Source organism: Caretta caretta, chromosome 10 (genome assembly GCF_965140235.1).
Source record: "Caretta caretta isolate rCarCar2 chromosome 10, rCarCar1.hap1, whole genome shotgun sequence".
Taxonomy (NCBI): Eukaryota; Metazoa; Chordata; order Testudines; family Cheloniidae; genus Caretta; species Caretta caretta.
In genome coordinates this window covers 80,037,781-80,057,445 of record NC_134215.1, presented here as the reverse complement: position 1 = coordinate 80,057,445, position 19,665 = coordinate 80,037,781, and the positions used below count along the sequence as shown (strand labels likewise).

Genomic DNA, 19,665 nt, shown 5'->3' with positions numbered 1-19,665 from the left:
TCCTATTATTGTGGCATATGGACTTTTTAAACGTACTAAGTTCCCTGTTATTTGGTTATATGGTCCCTTGTGCTGGATGTACTGTACAAGAAGCCATGAACGGGTTTGCAAGTTCCTTCACAACCCATGTGCTAGTGCTCCCAGGTATTTTATTTTGTTTTACCACCATGAAATGGCTCGTATACATACAAGAGTTTATTGTAAAAATTTATTTTTCCCTGGTGTCTTTTCGTGTCAACAGATGACTTTACTAGCACGTAATGAGCTTGCACTAAACTGGGCAAACACAAATAATGAAATTTATGTGGATAACTAAATGTGGTGTATGCACGTATTGTATCTCAAAGGATTCCACGGTACTTCTGGAGAACAATAGCCATTTATGAAATAGCTTTGTCACTTGTAAGGTTAGGTAGTCTTTAAAAGTGCATCAGACACGCTGTAAGCTTTTACTTGGAGTAAAAGGATAATCTTACATTTATATATTCCCTGTCATCCAAATAGAGCCTACAGAGGAGTTTACAAGACAAACGCAGTTTGTGGCAGCTCCTAAGTCAAGACTCAAAAGCCTCATAGCAAATAACTTCAAAGCTAACCATTCAAAAGTCTCCAAAATATTCAAAGGCCATTGTTGTTGCAGAGAACAATTAAATCAGCCAGATCTGGTGTTTATAAATCAAGCTGTTTTTGAGAACTATGATGATGAAAAGTTAGTTACAGTTTTAACTACAGAGATATAAAATATATTGTATAAACTGTAACTAACTTTTCACCATAAAACTTATTTTGGCAACTCCCCTGACTTTCTCAAAACAATTGCTCGTGTGGACTTCTATTTAGGAGAAACTATCTGCGGGAATCAGAAGGAGATTTCAGAAACCACTCAAAAGGCACAAGCATTTAATAATTAGAGCGATTTCACATTTGTAAAGTGTTTCCTGATTTTATTTTGAATAATAGCCCTCAAAAACAGCCTGGTTTGCAAACACCAGTTCTGGCTGATTTAATTGTTCTCTGCCGCAACTGCAGCCTTTGAATATTTTGGGGACATTTGAATGGTTAGCTTCAAAGTTATTTGCTATGAGCCTTTTAAATCTTGGAGAGTCGAGAATTTATAACAAGTTCTGCCAAAAGCAGCAAGCTTTAGGGCTGCTGTACTTTATCCTGACTGCCTATGCCCTGAAGTGCCATTCCAGTAGCCAGTGTTCACTAGAGATTACAGATGCACCAGCCACCTCCCTTATCCTTCAGCCATGCTCCCTCACACTGGGCCAAAGGGAGATGTAGAGCTTATGTCATTGTTGTGTAAGGATGGGGTATCTGGCTATAGAGATGAAAGGCCATCCTCCATCTTGGAAGGCAGGGCTCTGGACTGCAGGAATAGATCCAGGAACTGCAGACAACAGGCTGTAGTTACTCTGGTCTAAATATGCTAAAATAGAAATAATATAATTGAGAAGAACAATACAAGAATTGTCGGTGGCACATTAGGTTAGCTGTAAAGCTGTTAGGTTAGCTGGCACAGTATACCATGACTGAGGTTTTCAAAACTGCTGAAGAGATTTAAACACCCAATTCTCATTCATTTTTATGGGAATTTTGGTGTTCAAATTCTCTCGGTGGCTTTAAAAATCACTGTCTATCCTTAGGACTCAGTTCACCACTACTGAACTGCAACCATTGCTGGAGTGGAACGTAGCAGCTGTTTAAGAGCACACAGCAACACTGAACATCACTTTGGGACAGGAAAAGGAGATTAATATCTTATCCAATTGAAACTACAAAGGAAAATGTCATGCAGGCAGAATGGAATTGAGCCAGGAATTCAGGGTTAACAACTCTCGCAAAAAGCTCTGTTCTTTTCAGGTTCTTTCACCACCAATTATTGATATGGTATCTAAGTACCTAGAAGCGCCATTGGCTTTTTAATAACCAGGATCTCTATTTTACAGATCATCTGAAATACAATACATTTTTCCCATGAATAATATCCATGAATATGCTTAATCAGCTGCTCTGGAGGGGAAGCAGCTTCAAAGTAATTTCCTTTGAAACACAATTTGTACTATACAGAATTTCTTTAAGAACAGTCTTAGGGTAAGGAAATTCTTCCCATTAAACGAAGAATACAAGTAGGGGAAGCATCACTCCATTTGGTTAAAAAATGAGTCTATCCACCTCAGAGACCCACGCTGCAATTTTCCTGCTTTCCTAGGAAATACAACTTATATGAACACTTTGATCCTTGATATACTAACTACCAAATATATTCAAGCCTTGTGCAAGGACATCCCAGGAACCTAAACACCAGAGTCCTGGGAAGCTGTCCAAAACCTTAAAGAGCGGTTGATCCTAGTTCCCACACCAAAGCTGTTCTATATGAGGTCTGTGGTGTCTCAGCATTCCCCCTGAAGGCCGTTCCCATGCAGATACAGCAGGCTGTGAAGAAACCTGTCTCTCATAGCCAGATGCCCATGGAAAAAATGCTAATTCACCGAGGGAGACAGAGGCTCTCACATATAGCACTTGGGCCTGGGAATGGTGGCACAGATATTCCTCAGACATTCGTCTTGTAAAAGCTACCCACTCAGGGAGTAAATTCCTGCTGGGAAAGAACTGGCTTTTGAGCTTCCTGTGATTCACCTCCTATCATGGCCTCTTACTGAATCTTTGTGGGAAATTTTGACTACCCCTTACCCCACCAACCATCAAGTATTTTTGTGAATTCCTTGTTAATGCACAACAGAATAGATCTAGTTTGTGGTTATTTGTATTTATTCTAGTCTCACTATATTTAAGGAAGATCTGCTAAAGGGATTTAAGCACCATTTCTGAATTTATCTAGCTGAACAAAGTACTCATTCCATGTCCATCTTATGCATCAGCATCCTTGCTGATTGCCAGACTCATTCTCAACACAGCATCTGAACACTCCTGCTCCACTACAAGGCATTTATACTTAAATACAAATTTAAGTATTGATATAAAAACTTGCCTTTTTCCTCCTATTTCTAAACATTTTATTCCTTGTTTTAAAAGTATTTTGTGTTAAGACACCAATTTTGACTTCATGAAACTACAGAGATCAGCTTTTAGAGATGGCTTTAACCCAGAAAATTCAACTCTGCGTTCCAAAAAACAAAACAAGAACAAGTTTGCGGGGTGTTTGGATGTAGAATTTCAGTTTAATCCATTTTTTTTAAAAAAAAGACATCCTGTTTATCTTGTCTGTGATATCCAAGTCAGAGTGTCCCCCAAATTTATTTTAATCATAGTGAGATTAAAATAACATTTCTTAGTAAATCAGGAATAGAGTACTTGTTGTGTTCAGAGACACACACAACATTTCTTTGTGAATAGACACACCTTAAAGTTATGCTACTCTATTACTCATTGATAAAGGGTGCCCCCTGCTGCTTGTAGAAGGTATATAAATCACTCTCAGACTTCAAGAGCTCTGTGTAATTCAAAAGCTTGTCTCTTTGACCAATGGAAGTTGATCCAATAAAAGATATTACCCCTAACCCACTTTGTCTCTTAAAAGATAGTTAGTGCAGTGTGTGTACAAAGTCTTATGCACATACTGTATGTGCATAAATCTAGTGTTTACAGCACACAGTATAAAATGTTGGCATTTCACTTAAGTTATGTAGTGAATTTTTATTTACTCATATTATGACGGAAATAATGTTAACGGTTGCTATAATCAAACATACACCATAGCCCCATCAGGGTGAAGTCTTAAGTTGCACAGTTTATGTTGTACTAGGTAAACTAAACATTTGCTCCCTTATAAGAACCAACTAAGTGTCAGAATATAAGTGGCCACTGATACAGTATCTGCTGGATAAGGAAGCAGAAACTCAGATATAAACAACTCTTGAATAAACATTCTTAGGAAAGGCTGTGAAGTAATTTTTTCAACTCAGCTGGTACAGTTTATATGAGAAACAACTGCAAAGCGTTATCCAGTGTCTGTTTCTGCAACTTAATGTTCACTTAAGCATCTTAACAACAAAGGAAAATAGAGTTCCAAGATTTCAGGATTCCAAATATGTAAGAATATGTGCACATGAGTACGCTTAATTTTTGTGCATAGTTGCCACAGTTGTGTGCATACCTGCAGGAAATGCATAGACAACACACACCAACCAGCACATGCAGCTATATCACTTTCATGCAGAGTTGCAGAATCTATTAGACATGCCCACACATTTTTTTGCAAGGGCATTTCTGAAAGTCTGGATCTTTTTTAAAATCCAGGGATTTAAGCTGCATTATAAAGTTAGACAAAAAGAGTCAAATTCATGCTTGGTTTAACTCCACAGAAAATGACCCCTCTCTGCAGGACTCCAGTTTAGCTGACCTGAGGCACCATTAGCTTGGCTCCCAATGTCAAAGTCCAATAATTCTCTAGTAATTCATAGCCCCATTCTTCCCATAATACTAACCCTCCTTCGGCTGAAAGATTCAAACCTTCTAAAGCCCTCTTTCCTTTTTAAAATACATGTGTCTCCTTGAATCCAGGGAGAGCCTTATGTGTCTTGAGTGTCTTTGTCTACAATACCTTTCAGTGTAAAGTGGTAGTAGCTGCAAGTGGACAGTCCACACAACATACTCTCCTCTAATGGCAGAGATCCTGCTTTAAAACACTTGAATCTGACACATTCTAATCAGCAGCCAGATCAGGATTTCAGTAGCCAATGCTTTCATTTGAAGCTCTGTAAAACTAAAGTGTAAAAAATAAAATTTTAACAGCTCAGTCCAGGGAAGAATCTCAGTCCTCAGGTCCAGGTTTATTACCAAAATCTGCCTCGGGCTCCAGAAAACAGTTGTCACAAGTGCAGAAACAAGCATTCTGCACAGTCCATTTACTCTGAGCAGCCTCTTGTCACTGTTACTGCACAGTGTTACGTATGGCATTTAACGTCTCCCCATCCTTCTATCAGCACTGATTCAAAGAGTGAAAGAATTGATGTTTTACAGGAAAGGAAGAGATCCAGTAGCTTAACCCCGAGAGTATCTCTTCGTTTAGAAGCAAGCGTACAACCAGGCTTTTGCATCCCTTTATGAAAACTGAATCTTCATGCACACTACATTCCCTATTTCCCTATACAATGTAATTGGCCTTTCTAATTTTGTTTTGAGAAGGGTTTCATAGATTCATAGATATTTAGGCCAGAAGGGACCATTATGATCATCTAGTCTGACCTCCTGCACAATGCAGGCCACAGAATTTCACCCACCACTCCTAAAAAAGACCTCACACCTATATCTGTGCTATTGAAGTCCTCAAATTGTAGTTTGAAGACCTCAAGGAGCAGAGAATCCTCCAGCAAGTGACCCGTGCCCCATGCTACAGAGGAAGGCGAAAAACCTCCAGGGCCTTCCAATCTGCCCTGGAGGAAAATTCCTTCCCGACCCCAAATATGGCGATCAGCTAAACCCTGAGCATATGGGCAAGATTCATCAGCCAGATACTACAGAAAATTCTTTCCCGGGTAACTTGGATCTTACCCCATCTAAAAACCCATCACAGGCCATTGGGCCTATTTACCATGAACATTTAATTACCAAAACCATGTTATCCCATCATACCATCTCCTCCATAAACTTATCGAGTTTAATCTTAAAGCAAGATAGATCTTTTGCCCCCACTACTTCCCTCGGAAGGCTATTCCAAAACTTCACTCCTCTGATGGTTAGAAACCTTCGTCTAATTTCTAATCTAAATTTCCTAGTGGCCAGTTTATATCCATTTGTTCTTGTGTCCACATTGGTACTGAGTTTAAATAATTCCTCTCCCTCTCTGGTATTTATCCCTCTGATATATTTATAGAGAGCAATCATATCTCCCCTCAACCTTCTTTTACTTAGGCTAAACAAGCCAAGCTCCCTGAGTCTCCTTTCATAAGACAAGTTTTCCATTCCTCGGATCATCCCAGTAGCCCTTCTCTGTACCTGTTCCAGTTTGAATTCATCCTTCTTAAACATGGGAGACCAGAACTGCACACAGTATTCCAGGTGAGGTCTCACCAGTGCCTTATATAACGGTACTAAAACCTCCTTATCCCTACAAGACCTGTCTGTGGTGACATCCTGACCTTACTGAAGTCATTGGGAGTCTTGCATCCCTGCAATTTACACTTTCTTCAGACACAAGATACCGAACAGAAACACACACATGATGCATGAAGCTATTTCACCATAGCTATTTAATAAAGAATTATTTCTAAAAAATAAACAGATGTTTTGACTTTCATATATGTTTTTCCTGTTAATCATCTTAATCATTTATCCAGTGCCTTTCACTTCACCCATCACCACAGGAGGGGGTGTGGAGGGGAAGCATCAGCTATTTAATAGTGCACAGGAACACTGTAGAACAGTTTAGCATGGGAAGTTGAAACAGACCCTATCTCAAAATGATTATTTTGCGGTTCATTCACCACCGCCACACTCAAAGAGCTGGGCAGTGTAAATTGCGCCTCCCTGACACAACACAGGCAGATGCACCCAAGGACCAGTCACAATTTGGAGAAGGCAGGCAGCATTATTACTCCTCACCAACCCTCTAGGGGTTCTGTTGGAAAAGGGAAGCTTTATCTTTCACACAGCACTCTGTAGGAAACTCACCCCTGGGGCCATGTCTTCACTGGTGGCGGGGGAGAAGGTTCATCTTAACTTGAGGTAGCTAACTTGGGGTAAAATCCTAGTCTTTAACTTAACCTGCTAACTCATGTGAAAAGTACAAGCTGCCTTGTCTTCACAGAAAGGGACACACCTTTTTTTCTTGCTGAAAACAAGAAAGCAATAGGTAGCCTGCAGCCATTAAGAAAACTACTCCTAAGATCAGGGGGTGAGTAAAGAGTTGCCTTCATGCACATTCTGGACTCCCTGGTCTATGACGGCAAGGCATTTTGAAAACCAAACTGCTAGATTGGCTGCCACATGATCTCAGTCTGGGCAGGACAGAGTCCTGGAGGACCTCCATGCCCTGAGAAGGAGTCTTTGCAGCCAAACACTTCAGTTTCTTGAGATCAGCCAGGCCAACAGCAACAGGCAGGAAAATGCCAAAAGCTGGACTGGTTCCTTGTCAAATCGGCAACATTCTAGAATGAATGCAACAGTGGAAAGATCTGAAAACTGTGCTTCCATTCATAATGCTACAAATACCAGCAACACTTACCCCAGGGGTCGGTAACCTTTGGCACATGGCCCATCAGGGTAATCCGCTGGCGGCCCGCGAGACATTTTGTTTACGTTGACAGTCTGCAGGCACGGCCCCCCCCCACAGCTCCCAGTGGCCGCACTTCGCTGTTCCCAGCCAATGGGAGCTGCAGGAAGCAGCGGCCAGCACATCCCTGCGACCCGCACCACTTCCCGCAGCTCCCATTGGCCCAGAACAGTGAACTGTGGCCACTGGGAGCTGCAGGGGGGCGTGCCTGAGGACTGTCAATGTAAACAAAATTTCTTGCGGCTCACCAGCAGATTACCCTGATGGGCCATGTGCAGAAGGTTATCGACCCCTGACTTACCCGAAGTAATCACATGGCACTCCTCTCATGGATTGGTAACTGCTTAAAAGAAAGGAAACAAACAATAGGAATAAATGGCCAGTTTTCAGAATGGAGAGAGGTAAATAGTGGTGTCCCCCAGGGTTCTGTACTGGGACCAGTCCTATTTAACATATTCATAAATGATCTGGAAGAAGGGGTAAACAGTGAGATGGCAAAATTTTCAGATGATACAAAACTACTCAAGATAGATAAGTCCCAAGCAGATGTGAAGAGCTACAAAAGGATCTCACAAAATTGGGTGACTGGGCAACAAAATGGCAGATGAAATTCAATGTTGATAATTCAAAGTAATGCACAGTGGAAAATATAATCCCAACTATACATATAAAATGATGGGATCTAAATTAGCTGTTACCAGTCAAGAAAGAGATCTTGGAGTCATTGTAAATAGTTATCTGAAAACACTCAATGTGCAGCGGCAGTCAAAAAAGCAAACAGAATGTTGGGCATCATTAAGAAAGGGATAGATAATTAGACAGAAAATATCATATTGCCTCTGTATAAATCCATGATATTCCCACATCTTGAATACTGCGTGCAGATGTGGTTGCCCCATCTCAAAAAGATATATCAGAATTGGAAAAGGTTAAGAAAAGGGCAACAAAAATTATTAGGGGTATGGAAAGGCTTCCATATAAGGAGAGAGTAATAAAACGGGGACTTTTCAGCTTGGAAAAGAGATGACTAAGGGGGGAGATGATAAAGGTCTATAGAATCATGACTGGTGTGGAGAAACTAAATAAGAAATTGTTATTTTACTCCTCATAACTCAAGAAGTAGGGGTCGCCAAATGCAATTAATAAGGTTTAAAACAAACGAAGTATTTTTTCACACAACGCATTCAACCTATGGAACTCCTTGCCAGAGGATGTTGTGAAGGCCAAGACTATTACAGGGTTCAAAAAAGAACTAGATAAATTCATGGAGGATAGGTCCATCAATGGCTATTAGCCAGGATGGGCAGGGATGGTGTCCCTAGCTTCTCTTTGCCAGAAACTGGGAGTGAGTGATAGGGGATGGATCACTTGATGATTACCTGTTCTGTTCATTCCCTCTGGGGCATCTGGCATAGGACACTGTCGGAAGACAGGATACTGGGCTAGATGGACCTTTGATCTAATTCAGTATGTCCATTCTTATGTTCAGTTTAGTAGGGAAGATGCAAAATCCAATGGGTATCAAGTTTTAAACTCTCCAACATTTAAGTGGTACCTACGTTTTTAGTCATGTAACTTCCATTAAAGTTGGCATGTCAGCCTGCTCCGAAGGGAAAACAACTCCAGTACCATGCCACCATGACTGGGAGAGGAGCTATGCAAATGTGAAGTGTTACTAGAAGGGGTTTCCCAGAGGAAAGGCAGGGACTGCTTCTTCCAAACACACTCAGCCCTCACACCATTTGGTGTGTGGCGAATGGAGCTCCCTATCTGAGGAACAGTAAATACAGAATTGCTCCTCTCAAGCCCATGTGGAAAGATGACTTTGACATGCTACACTCCAACTGGTGGCAAGTTCTGCAATGTAGAGAACATTGTTTAGTCCTAAGGGATAAAAAAATGCCTTTGACCCCAAAGCACTGTATGGATTTCCGAACTGACCAAATGCACAGTCCTGCGTGCTAGTATCGAAAACAGAACCTCCACTAACATATGCCACGCTCACCTCTATGGCCTTTTCTTCACTAGCCTTTTCTCCTCTCCACCTCCCACACCATTTCCACCACTGGCTACCACAGCTGGGCTCCACTGATGGTAGGACTAGTGTAAACAGGAACCCAGTGGCATTTTTACCACCCTGTTATCTACACCTTCTCAAAGCATGGTAAGACAAGTGGTGCTGAACATGCCAGGGGCCCAGGAAGCCTTGCCTGCCCGAGTATTTTTATGGTAGCTACAACTGTTGGAGATAAGAGTGGGAATTTTTTGGAAAAATAGCCTAGAGTAAACAAACATCTCTACTGGCTTCTATGGGAGGTGAACTCATTCAGCATCTCCTAGAAAGTTCTCAGCCCTCAACATGCTTGTGATTAACAATGGGATTTTTGAAGAGCTCTGTTAAAGAGGCAGCATGGACCAGCAGACAGTGCATCAGACTAGGAGTCTGGAGTCCTGGAGTCTAGTCCCAGCTTTGCCACTGGCCTACTGTGCTACCTTGGGCAATTCGCTTCACCTCTCAGGGCTTCTGTTTCCCCACCCACCTCTCATCTATTTAGACTGTAAACTCTTAGAGTCTTAGACAGGGCAAGGACTGTCTCTTACTATTTTCACAATGGGACCCTCCATTTAGCTGGGGCCTCTAGGTACAATCTTAATATAAACCACAATAGTAATGGCCAGTTAGCATTTTTTACAGGTTCAGATGTTATTTCCTAAAACTAAATGCAGTTTTATGACCACAAGGCTGAGAGCGGCCCTTTGTCCCAGTTATCACAGAATCATAGAAATGTAGGGCTGGAAGGGACTTCAAGAGATCATCAAGTCCAGCCCCCTCAGCTGAGACAGGACCAAGCAAACCTAGACCATCCCTGACAGGTGTTTGTCCAACCTGTTCTTAGAAATCTTCAATGATGGGGATTCCACAACCTCCCTTGGAAGCCTATTCCAGAATTTACCTACCCTTAAAATTAGAATGTTTTTCCCAATAGGTACCCTAAATCGCCCTTGCTGCAGATTGAGTCCATTACTTATTCTCCATGTCCATAAATATCAGGTCCCCCCTCAGACTTCTTTCTCAAGACTAATCACGTCCAGTTTTTTTAAATCTTTCCTCATAGGTCAGGTTTTCTAAACACTTTATTGTTTTGGACTCTCTCCACTTTATCCATGTCTTTCCCAAAGTGTGGCACCCAGAATTGGACACAGTCCTCCACCTGAAGCCTCGCCAGTGCCAAGTAGAGCAGGACAATTACCTCCCATGTTTTACATATGAACACACCTGTTAATACACCCCAGAATGAGGATATCCTTTTTCACTACTGCATCACATGGACTTATATTCAATTTGCAATCCATTATAACCCCCAGATCGTTTTCACTAGTACCACCACCTAGCCAGTTATACCCCATTTTGTAGCTGTGCCCTCAATTTTTCCTTCCTAACTGAAGAACTTTGCACTTGTCTTTACTGAATTTCATCTTGTTGATTTCTGAGCAGTTCTCCAATTTGTCAAGGTCCTTTTAAATTTGAATCCTGTCCTCCAAAGTGCTTCCAAACCCTCCCAGCTTGGTGCCATCCGCTGATTAGTACCAGACCCGGGCTGGCTCCTGCCAGGACTTCACTAGATACACCCTCCCAGTTTGACAGCAATCCACTGACAACTACTCTTTGAGTATGATCATTCAACCAGTTGTGCACTCACCTTATAGTCATTTCACCTAGACCACATCTCCTACTTATCCTCATGAGAACATGATGTGGGACTGTGTCAGAAGCCTTACTAACATCAAAATATATCACATCTACTGCTTCCCCCCAATCCACTAGGCCATAGCCCTGGCAAAGAAGGAAATTAGGCTGGTTTGGCATGATTTGTTCTTAACAAATCCATGCTGGCTATTCCTTATAATCCTATCATCCTCCAGCTGCTTAAAATTGATTGTTTAATAGCCTACGTTTCTTCACTCTTGTTCAGACATAGGGAGGGATTTTTGTATTTTGTTTTGGGGTGGTTTTTTTAGGTGCCCTGAGGTAAAACTGCCAAGAATAACTTGCCTCCACTCCTAAAATGGCAGCTGTAGGCCTGTGAAAACAGCCCTGTCGGGTTCCATTCCAAAGTGACAGCAGATCTTACTAACATCAAAAGAAAATGGAGGTTTTTTACTGAGAACCGTTTGTTGATTTTTTTCTGGTGAAGTGATATTACATGGCATTTCCAACCCTCAATCCTATTAAGTGACAGAACTACCTAATAGCACTCATTAAATAACATAACTTGGTGTCAGAAATTCACTGACAAGTTCATACATTTGAAGTGGTAGACTTATGCCTGTAAAACAACATGGATTTGGTAGACTTTTTTTTAAACTAGATGCCCTTATTTTAACAGGTGAAAGCAAAATGCCTGAGACAGGTCGTGAGAAGGTTATCACCATCTGGAATAAAATTGACTGGAAAACTGTGGGCTTCCTTCTTTAAAATCTTACACTTAATGGGGAGAAAGCATTAAAAGTAAATTCATGTTTTACTTTCAAGGATCTTTACATTCCACTACATAATTCCTAGAGATCATCTCTTTCATGACACTGTCATATGCTGCAACGCCTTTCATGACAGGCCTATTCTCTGTCCCAGGAGATTATGTCCAAACCAAGATATTAGTGAAAATTCATGCAGGTATTGAAATCATTCCTTGCATAGCTAACCCTGGACAAACATATACAATGAAAACGTTTTGGTGCTGAGTAGTTTTTTTTGCTTTTTACAAACTAATATTACTATTATAATATTATAATTATATTATATTACAAATTATTACTGCAGCTTTCTCTGAGCTGAAACACAGCAGCTGTTTAACACCACATAGCAACACTATGAAGTGGTTTAAGAAAGGAAATGAAGAATATCTTGACTATCTACCCATATTCCACCTGCACTTTCAAGCTGCAACATTACAATTAGGCTCCCAAAATAGGATTAGCACCTTACAGATATTTAATGACCATCGGTGACTATCAGGGTTCCCTCCCCACTCTGAACTCTAGGGTACAGACGTTGGGACCCGCATGAAAGACCCCCTATGCTTATTTCTACCAGCTTAGGTTAAAAACTCCGCAAGGCACAAATTCTCTCTTGTACCTTGGATTAGGTAATGCTGCCACCACCAAGTGATTTAGACAAACTCAGGGAAAGGACCACTTGGATTTCCTACTCCCCGTTTACATCCCCCTAAGACCCCGCGCCCCCTTTCCTGGGGAGGCTTGAGAGTAAACAAGATGAGCACAGACCAACCTTGGCTTTTTTTAGGACACAAAAAAGAAACCCCAATCAGATTCTAAAAGAAACAGAACTTTATTAGAAAGCTAAAAGGTAAAAGAAGCACCTCTGTAAAATTAGAATTGAAGATAATCTTACAGGGCAGTCAGATTCAAAAACACAGAGGATTTCCCTCTGGGCCAAACTTTAAAGTTACAAAAAGAAAAACCAGGAATACACCTTCCTCTCAGCACAGAGAAAATCACAAGCCAAAACAAAAATAAGCTAACGCTAAATAAAGCTAAGCTAAAAAATAAGCTAAATAAGCTAACCAATCCCTTGATAGTACTTACTAATTCTAATGGAGTTGAACTGCTTGCTTCCTTGATCTGTGTCCGGCAAGCACACAACAGACAGACCAAAACCTCCCGCCCCAGATTTGAAAGCATCTTGTCCCCTTACTGGTCCTTCTGGTCAGGTGCCAGCCAGGTTACCTGAGCTTCTTAATCCTTTACAGGTAAAAGGATTTTGTGCCTCTGACCAGGAGGGATTTTATAGTACTGTATACAGGAGGGTTGTTACCCTTCCCTTTATATTTATGACAGTGACCCAGACCAAATTTCTTAAATCTCATCAGAAAGAATGGAAACTACTAGAAACCAGAATTTCTTTGGTACAATTGCTTGTAATAGTAAATTATGTTTTTCTTTAGAAGCTTAGTCAGTATTTTGCAAGTTTCCAGTCAAAGGTGTGTCATAAACAATGTATAGATTGAATGCTATATACACTATGGGCCAGACTGCGAACTATTTACTCCCACTGCTGAGCATCTACTCAACCAAGTAATCCTATTGGAATGAACGGAATTGAGTAACTGCTTATGAATGGGAGTAAGCAGTTCAGAATTGGTTGCGTGTGTGTGTGTATAAAATTCTACATATTCACCCCTCCACATTTTATTTTCAGGTTGTTACATATTTTCCAGACCATAACTACCCCACATAAGGTCACAATGGAAGAGCCAGTCAACCTTACTATGAGGCCAGAATGACATCATGGGTGGTGTTTTCAAAAGTGCGCAGTTCCTAACTCTGTTCCCACTGATGTCCTAGTAAAACTCCCACCTACTTCAAAAATCCCACCCACAAGTCTTTCCAGTGTACGAGGAGGCTGTGTCATCACTTGAGAACACGTAGAACAATATATGTGGGGTCACAGTGGAACATGGTGGCTACACACACACACAAACTTGCACCAAAACAACTAAATCAGGTTTTAATTCACGTCTTTTGTTATTTTGGTGCACGGCTGTATGTGGTCATTCTTATTTCGGATTAAGGGTGTTAAACTAAATCAAAAGAGGACACCCTTAATCCAAAATAACAACATCCAAAATGAGTGGTGTCTTGCACCAAAATAACTACAGATGTGAATAAAAGCCAGTTTAGTTGTTTCTGTGCAAGTGTGTATGTGTAAATCAGCTCTCAGCCCATCAGCCAAACTGGAAAACTTCATCTCCCACAAACAACTTAGAACACACAAGAATTTTTCATTTTCCAATGACATCTTCAGGCACATTTGATGGAGCATGACATTGTTATTACTCTCCTTCCAAAAGAAAATAGTGTCTCGTTAGAATAAAATAACCTCCTTGAAGAGCACAATCACCAGCTGACTAAATCAATGAATGAAAGCCCTTAACTAAATGCCAAAACACCATACGGGGCAAAGAAATAATTGACTGAATGTTTGTGTAGTTAGAGTAGGAAAGGAAGCATGGAAGTGTTCAGGTGGAGTTAGATTGTTTAGCAAGCAGTTTGCTGCTACGTCCAGACCCTGAAGAATCAATATATTCTCTTGATTATTAAGAGGTGAATAGAGAGCTGAAAGGAACATTCCTACCATGAAATGACAAGTCAAAACCTAACAACTTAATTTTTTAAAAGTAGCTAAAAGGAAATTACAAATGCATTTAAAAAAAAACAGTCTTCTGGTAAAGAGACAGGAAGTTAAACTCATCTTTCCAGTAAGTCAGTTCCATATAATATACTACTGAGTGCACTTGCCATAATTTTACCTGAAAAATAGAAAGGAGGGATTTTGAGTTTGCCAACATTTGGCAAAAGCAAAGAAAAATGAAGGGAAAGAGAAAAGAAAGCCATACGTTATATTAAACTATCCTCCATATGGATAAGCAGTTTAAGAGGCATGTACAGTACAATGGTTTTCACAATGTACTTTGAAAAGATTTGTTAATGTCTTTGGAGTGGTGGGAAAGTAATTTATAGCACCACATACAAAAAATATAATATGTCATAAGGGGCCCAATCCCGCTGCCAGGAAGTCAATGGCAAAATCTCCACTGACTTCAGTGAGAGAACGGTTGGGCTCAGAATCTTTCAGCATTTTTGAATGCTTTTCAGCAGTCTGGTTAAAATATTACCTAATTTCTTCCCCTCACCCCTGCTCAAATAATTATTGCACTTTTACCCTCCTGCTACTTTATTAGTATTTAAGAGTGAAAGTGCTGAGCATGTGCATGTATAGAATAGAGGACCTACCATTACTCTGACATGGACATCTGAGAGTAGCTCTCAGTTTACGGGCTGCAAGTCAAGGGGCATAGATCTACCAGCTGTGTCTGGTTTGAGGCAGCCCCATTATTCTGACAATGTTATGGTGCCCTCCAAAATTACAGCAGAGATTTTTGACTTGATTTTCAGTGAAAATTATTAAATGATGAAAAAATACCCTCTCATAGAATTTGGAGAAGCTTCCAAAGGCACCGATGGGAATTAGATGTCCAACTAGTATTTCCTTTGTGCCTTTGAAGAGAATCTCCCCCTTGTCTCTCCAGGAAGAGAAGTGGCTACTATCTTCTTTCTGGAAAAATACCCCAACCTCTTTGAATAAGACAGAGTTGTAAGATTTCAACATTAACCTGCTGCTCTTGGCTCTCTCATGAAGCTGTTGGATTCAGATCAAGGTAAGTTTGATGCATTTTTCTTAAGAAGAAAAGAAATAGTCTTTCTCTCACCACCCGTCCAACTAAATATTAGTTACATGGACTATACAACATTCATCATTATTTAGTATGGTTACCATCTCTAAAGGCAGGTGACACTTTATGCCAGAGTTCAAAAGTGCTTCCTATCAATCTACTCTGTCGCATCCGACACATCTCATCCTAGGATGTGCCATCACCATTTCCTGTAATCTTTGCCCTTCTTTTAACAGAAAGAGCTCTTTGTTAAGTGCCCGAAACTTGCTACCTTCCTTCCTTACCACTTGATGCTACTTTGCTTTAGCAGCCCTCACATGTTGTCTCCTCCACCCATGACACTGTATGGTTACTACTTGGCAGTAAGTTTATACGACATGGCCCCAGTGTTCGGAGCTGGATCCCTGTGGGCAAGGACATTTATGCCCATGTGTAGTCCCAGAGAAATCAGTTAGGCCCAGCCCATTGATCCAGTTGCAGGGCCTAGACCTTTGAGGCTTACCGGCTTCCAGGAGTTGTCAGGAACATCTAGCTGCCACAGCGAAGAGGGGTGGGCCAACCTTTCACCTGTAAGGTTATGTACTGTATGCAGTATTCTCTACAAAACTTCCAAGAGTAGCCAGCTTCTCCTAGATGTCACTGGAATAGACCTCCATCTTCACAAACTACTGAATAAAGCCAAGTTGCCTAAAAGTTAATTTTTGCTCCTGTCCTGTGAACTTTAGCTTAATTTCCAAACATCATTAGCATATTTATGCCCAGCTTTAATGTGAATTTGTTATTAATGTCTGCTAAGTCCATAACAAATTTCCTACTCAAGTCACCAGTTTACCATAGATTGCCTCATCTCCTTCTTCCAAAACGAACCATAACCATCAACACAACACCCACCCTGCTTGAACAAACAAGTCCTTATGGTACCACCAAAAGGTTGAAGAAGCATGGTGCAATACTTCCACCTTGCTATACTTCACTTTGAAGTCAAACTTCTCTCTTGTGCTTTTTACTGCTCTTGCAACCATTTCCTAACCATAGCATAGAAATCATAGGTTGTTATAAAAGAAATTCAACCAAGCTACTGTATGACACTTTCTCGGGCACCAACAGTACCAACAGTTTCCACAGTATGCATCCGATGAAGTGAGCTGTAGCTCACGAAAGCTTATGCTCAAATAAATTGGTTAGTCTCTAAGGTGCCACAAGTACTCCTTTTCTTTTTGCGAACAGTACTACAGTGAGAATGTGTGTGTCTTCAGGATCCCAGCTGCTGGATTGGACCATCAATTGTGACTTTCCTTTTTGTAATGGTACCAACCCCACTCAAGTTCTACTGCTCAAATCCATTCTATATTATGCAGTCCCAAGTGTTTAGCAAAAGTTTAAATAGAACATTAATATTCTTTCTTGAGAATCAATTCAGCTTTCTGTTTTATTTCAGTTATTTGCCTCAAGCCAGTTCTAATTTTGGACAAAAAATGGACAAGAAAAAAAATCAAAGGATTACCAAAAAAGCAGATGGCTGGAGAGTGTTCCTGGCAGTCACGACACTGACAAATGGGAGCACTTGAATTTAACAAACGAAGAGATAGGGATGCACTGAAATGGAAACTAAGATTCTGCTCTAGTCAAATTCTTTACAGTGTTTGGTTTGGATTTGTATCTTTCCTGCAACTGGCAACTAGATTAGACATAGCAAGAGAAATATTCCCAGCTAGAAGAAAAACAAACTGATCAAACCATTTGCTGATTCACACAGACTCTCCCTGTACTCAAGCATATTTATGTTCCAAGCTAACCAATAGTAGGGAAGTTATCAATTTACTGATACATTATTAACAGCCCTGTAGTAATCACAGTAGAAGCAAACTTGTCTGCCTGGTACAGACCACACAGATTCCTCCAACAAGGCATAGTTTTGCAAGTTACCAATAGCAGGAGTTATTGTGGCGTTAAAAAGACAAACCCATCCCAGCCTAGGACTTCATGTGTGTCACCATATGTTGCACACCAAGGACACTGAGAACTTAATCTTGAAAGTGACAATAAAAGTCAGTCCTTGCTCCAAAAGCACACTTCCTTCCCTACCTCTTGAACTAAAGGAGTCTCCATTAGGGGATAGTGGCATAGGGCCTGTTCTCATTCAATTCTACAGAGGACAGTTCATTTAAGTAATGTTTACAGTTCCCTATGCAAAGCATAGCAGTGTTGCTCATACAGTTACCTACTTGTTCAATAGAAGAGTATGAAAGCCCTTATAGCTGAAATGTCAGCTACAGCTGAGTGTAAATTTATTTCCATCTACCACAATCAAAAATTAAGATGAGAATCGTGCAGGTCTCAGTCACTAGACACTCACCAGGGAATTGGAGTTTTATATGCGTGCCTTCCTGAAGGAATCCAACAATAACATTTTTCCAGAGAGCAGAAATTCCTGTAGCGTGCATGCTTTTCATTTCAGTAACGCTGTGGTCCGCAATGCTGGCCTCCTGTAAAGAGGTAATCTGACAATATAATTTGTAATATTTTATTTTATCAAAACTGATCTTATCATTGCCATGGCAACTAGAGCAAAACAAAAGATGGCAACAGAAAATGAGCTACAATGGCTCGATTTAATTCAATCTGCTTTTTCTTTGTCTATGATGCAGAAGTGATATCGAAAAGCTGTTTTCAGAGTATGTAGGCCAATGATGTGTGATTCTCAAAACTTTCTCCCACCACCCCTCAGATTTTTATAGGTTTTTGTGACTCATCATTAAGCAATGTTGGAGGAGCAAGAGGCACTGGAGAAATAGTAGCATTCAAGCCAGAAACATTAAGTAGAAATCTCAGCAACTACCAAAGCGACATTTTAAAATTTTTTAATTTTGCAATACAAAAATCAGTGGCACCTAGATTAGTGTGTTTATTTCGTGTTAGTAATTTAGTGCTAGATGACCTCATTAACTGACTGGATTAGAGGAATATGCAGTGTAGTTGTAGCCATGTGGATTCAGAGAGACAAGGTGGGTGAGGTAATATCTTTTATGGGACCAACTTCTGTTGGTGAGAGAGACAAGCTTTTCAAGCCACACAGAGCTCTTCTTCAGGTCTGGGAAAGGTACTCTGAGCATCACAGCTAAGTGCAAGGGGGAACAGATTGTTTAGCATAATTAGTTAGCACATATTCTAAGGGATCATTTCGGGTGGAGTAGCCCATTAACACCTCTGCAGTCATGGGACAAAAAGAGAGGCTACAGAATGTTGCAGACTGGGAAGCAAATACGTGCTTCTGGAGCAACAGGGTCGGAGAGTGGCCTTTTCCTAGTGAAGAGGAGATTTTACCCCTTAGCCACTTAACTGCCAGGTTTTCAGAAGACCTCAACTCCCATTTAGGCAGCTAAATAAGGGCCAGATTTTCAAAAGTGCTCATCATCCAGCAGCTCCCATGTTGGCAGGTCTGGCCAAGCATCACGTTTTGAAAATCTGGCACTTATTTCGGTGCCTAAATGAAAGGGGAGCTCTCCAGTTTTGGGTGCTGAGCACTTATGACAATTCTGGCTTTGAAGCCCAATGCAAGTCCCACTGACATCAGGTCCCAAATGACAGTCTGGTTTTCTAATATGGGCACGGTCAACATTATGTTCATGGGATGAACGGAGGCTTTACAGAGCCCAGAAGCCATTTCTGCATCTAATATCACAGTAGCAGCACAGTATTTATGTTCTTCCTTTAGAGATTCTGTTTTTATTTTGCGTAGAGAAGTAAAAAGGTAGAAGCCCAGGTTGTGTGACACAAGTTCAGATAAGGGCACACGCACTTTTACAAACTCCAGATTTAGGCATGTAAATCCTTGGAACATGCGCACTGCCAGAAGGGGGAGACATTTCCTGATAGCTCTGGAAGGTAACAGATTTATGTTCCGAATTATCCCAGCATTGGGGAACCAGGCTTTCCTGAGTGCAATGCAAGGCTGTTTACAACTCCTGATAAAGCCCCAGATGATTTTAGTCAGATTCTTGAAATAACTAAGAGGGAGTTTTGAAGGGCAGCACACCAGATATGAACAAGACTCTGGGACAGACACACACCTCTGCTATGTTGCTTCTTCTCAGCCCCACCTCCATCTCTGCTGACTGTTGCCATCTATGCAGGTTACTTGAAATCTGCTTTATAAAGAATGCTGGGTCAAAC

At 40.9% G+C, this 19,665-nt stretch overlaps 1 long non-coding RNA gene across 1 annotated transcript in view; it reads right to left on the bottom strand.

The window, feature by feature from the left end:
- The window catches only part of LOC142073507 (uncharacterized), a 65,621-nt gene extending 47,651 nt beyond the window's left edge, over positions 1-17,970 (bottom strand). The window contains exon 1 of the long non-coding RNA XR_012670396.1: positions 17,849-17,970. This is a non-coding gene — a long non-coding RNA (uncharacterized LOC142073507). The remainder of the gene's footprint in view (positions 1-17,848) is intronic.
- Between the last annotated feature and the right edge of the window lie 1,695 nt (positions 17,971-19,665).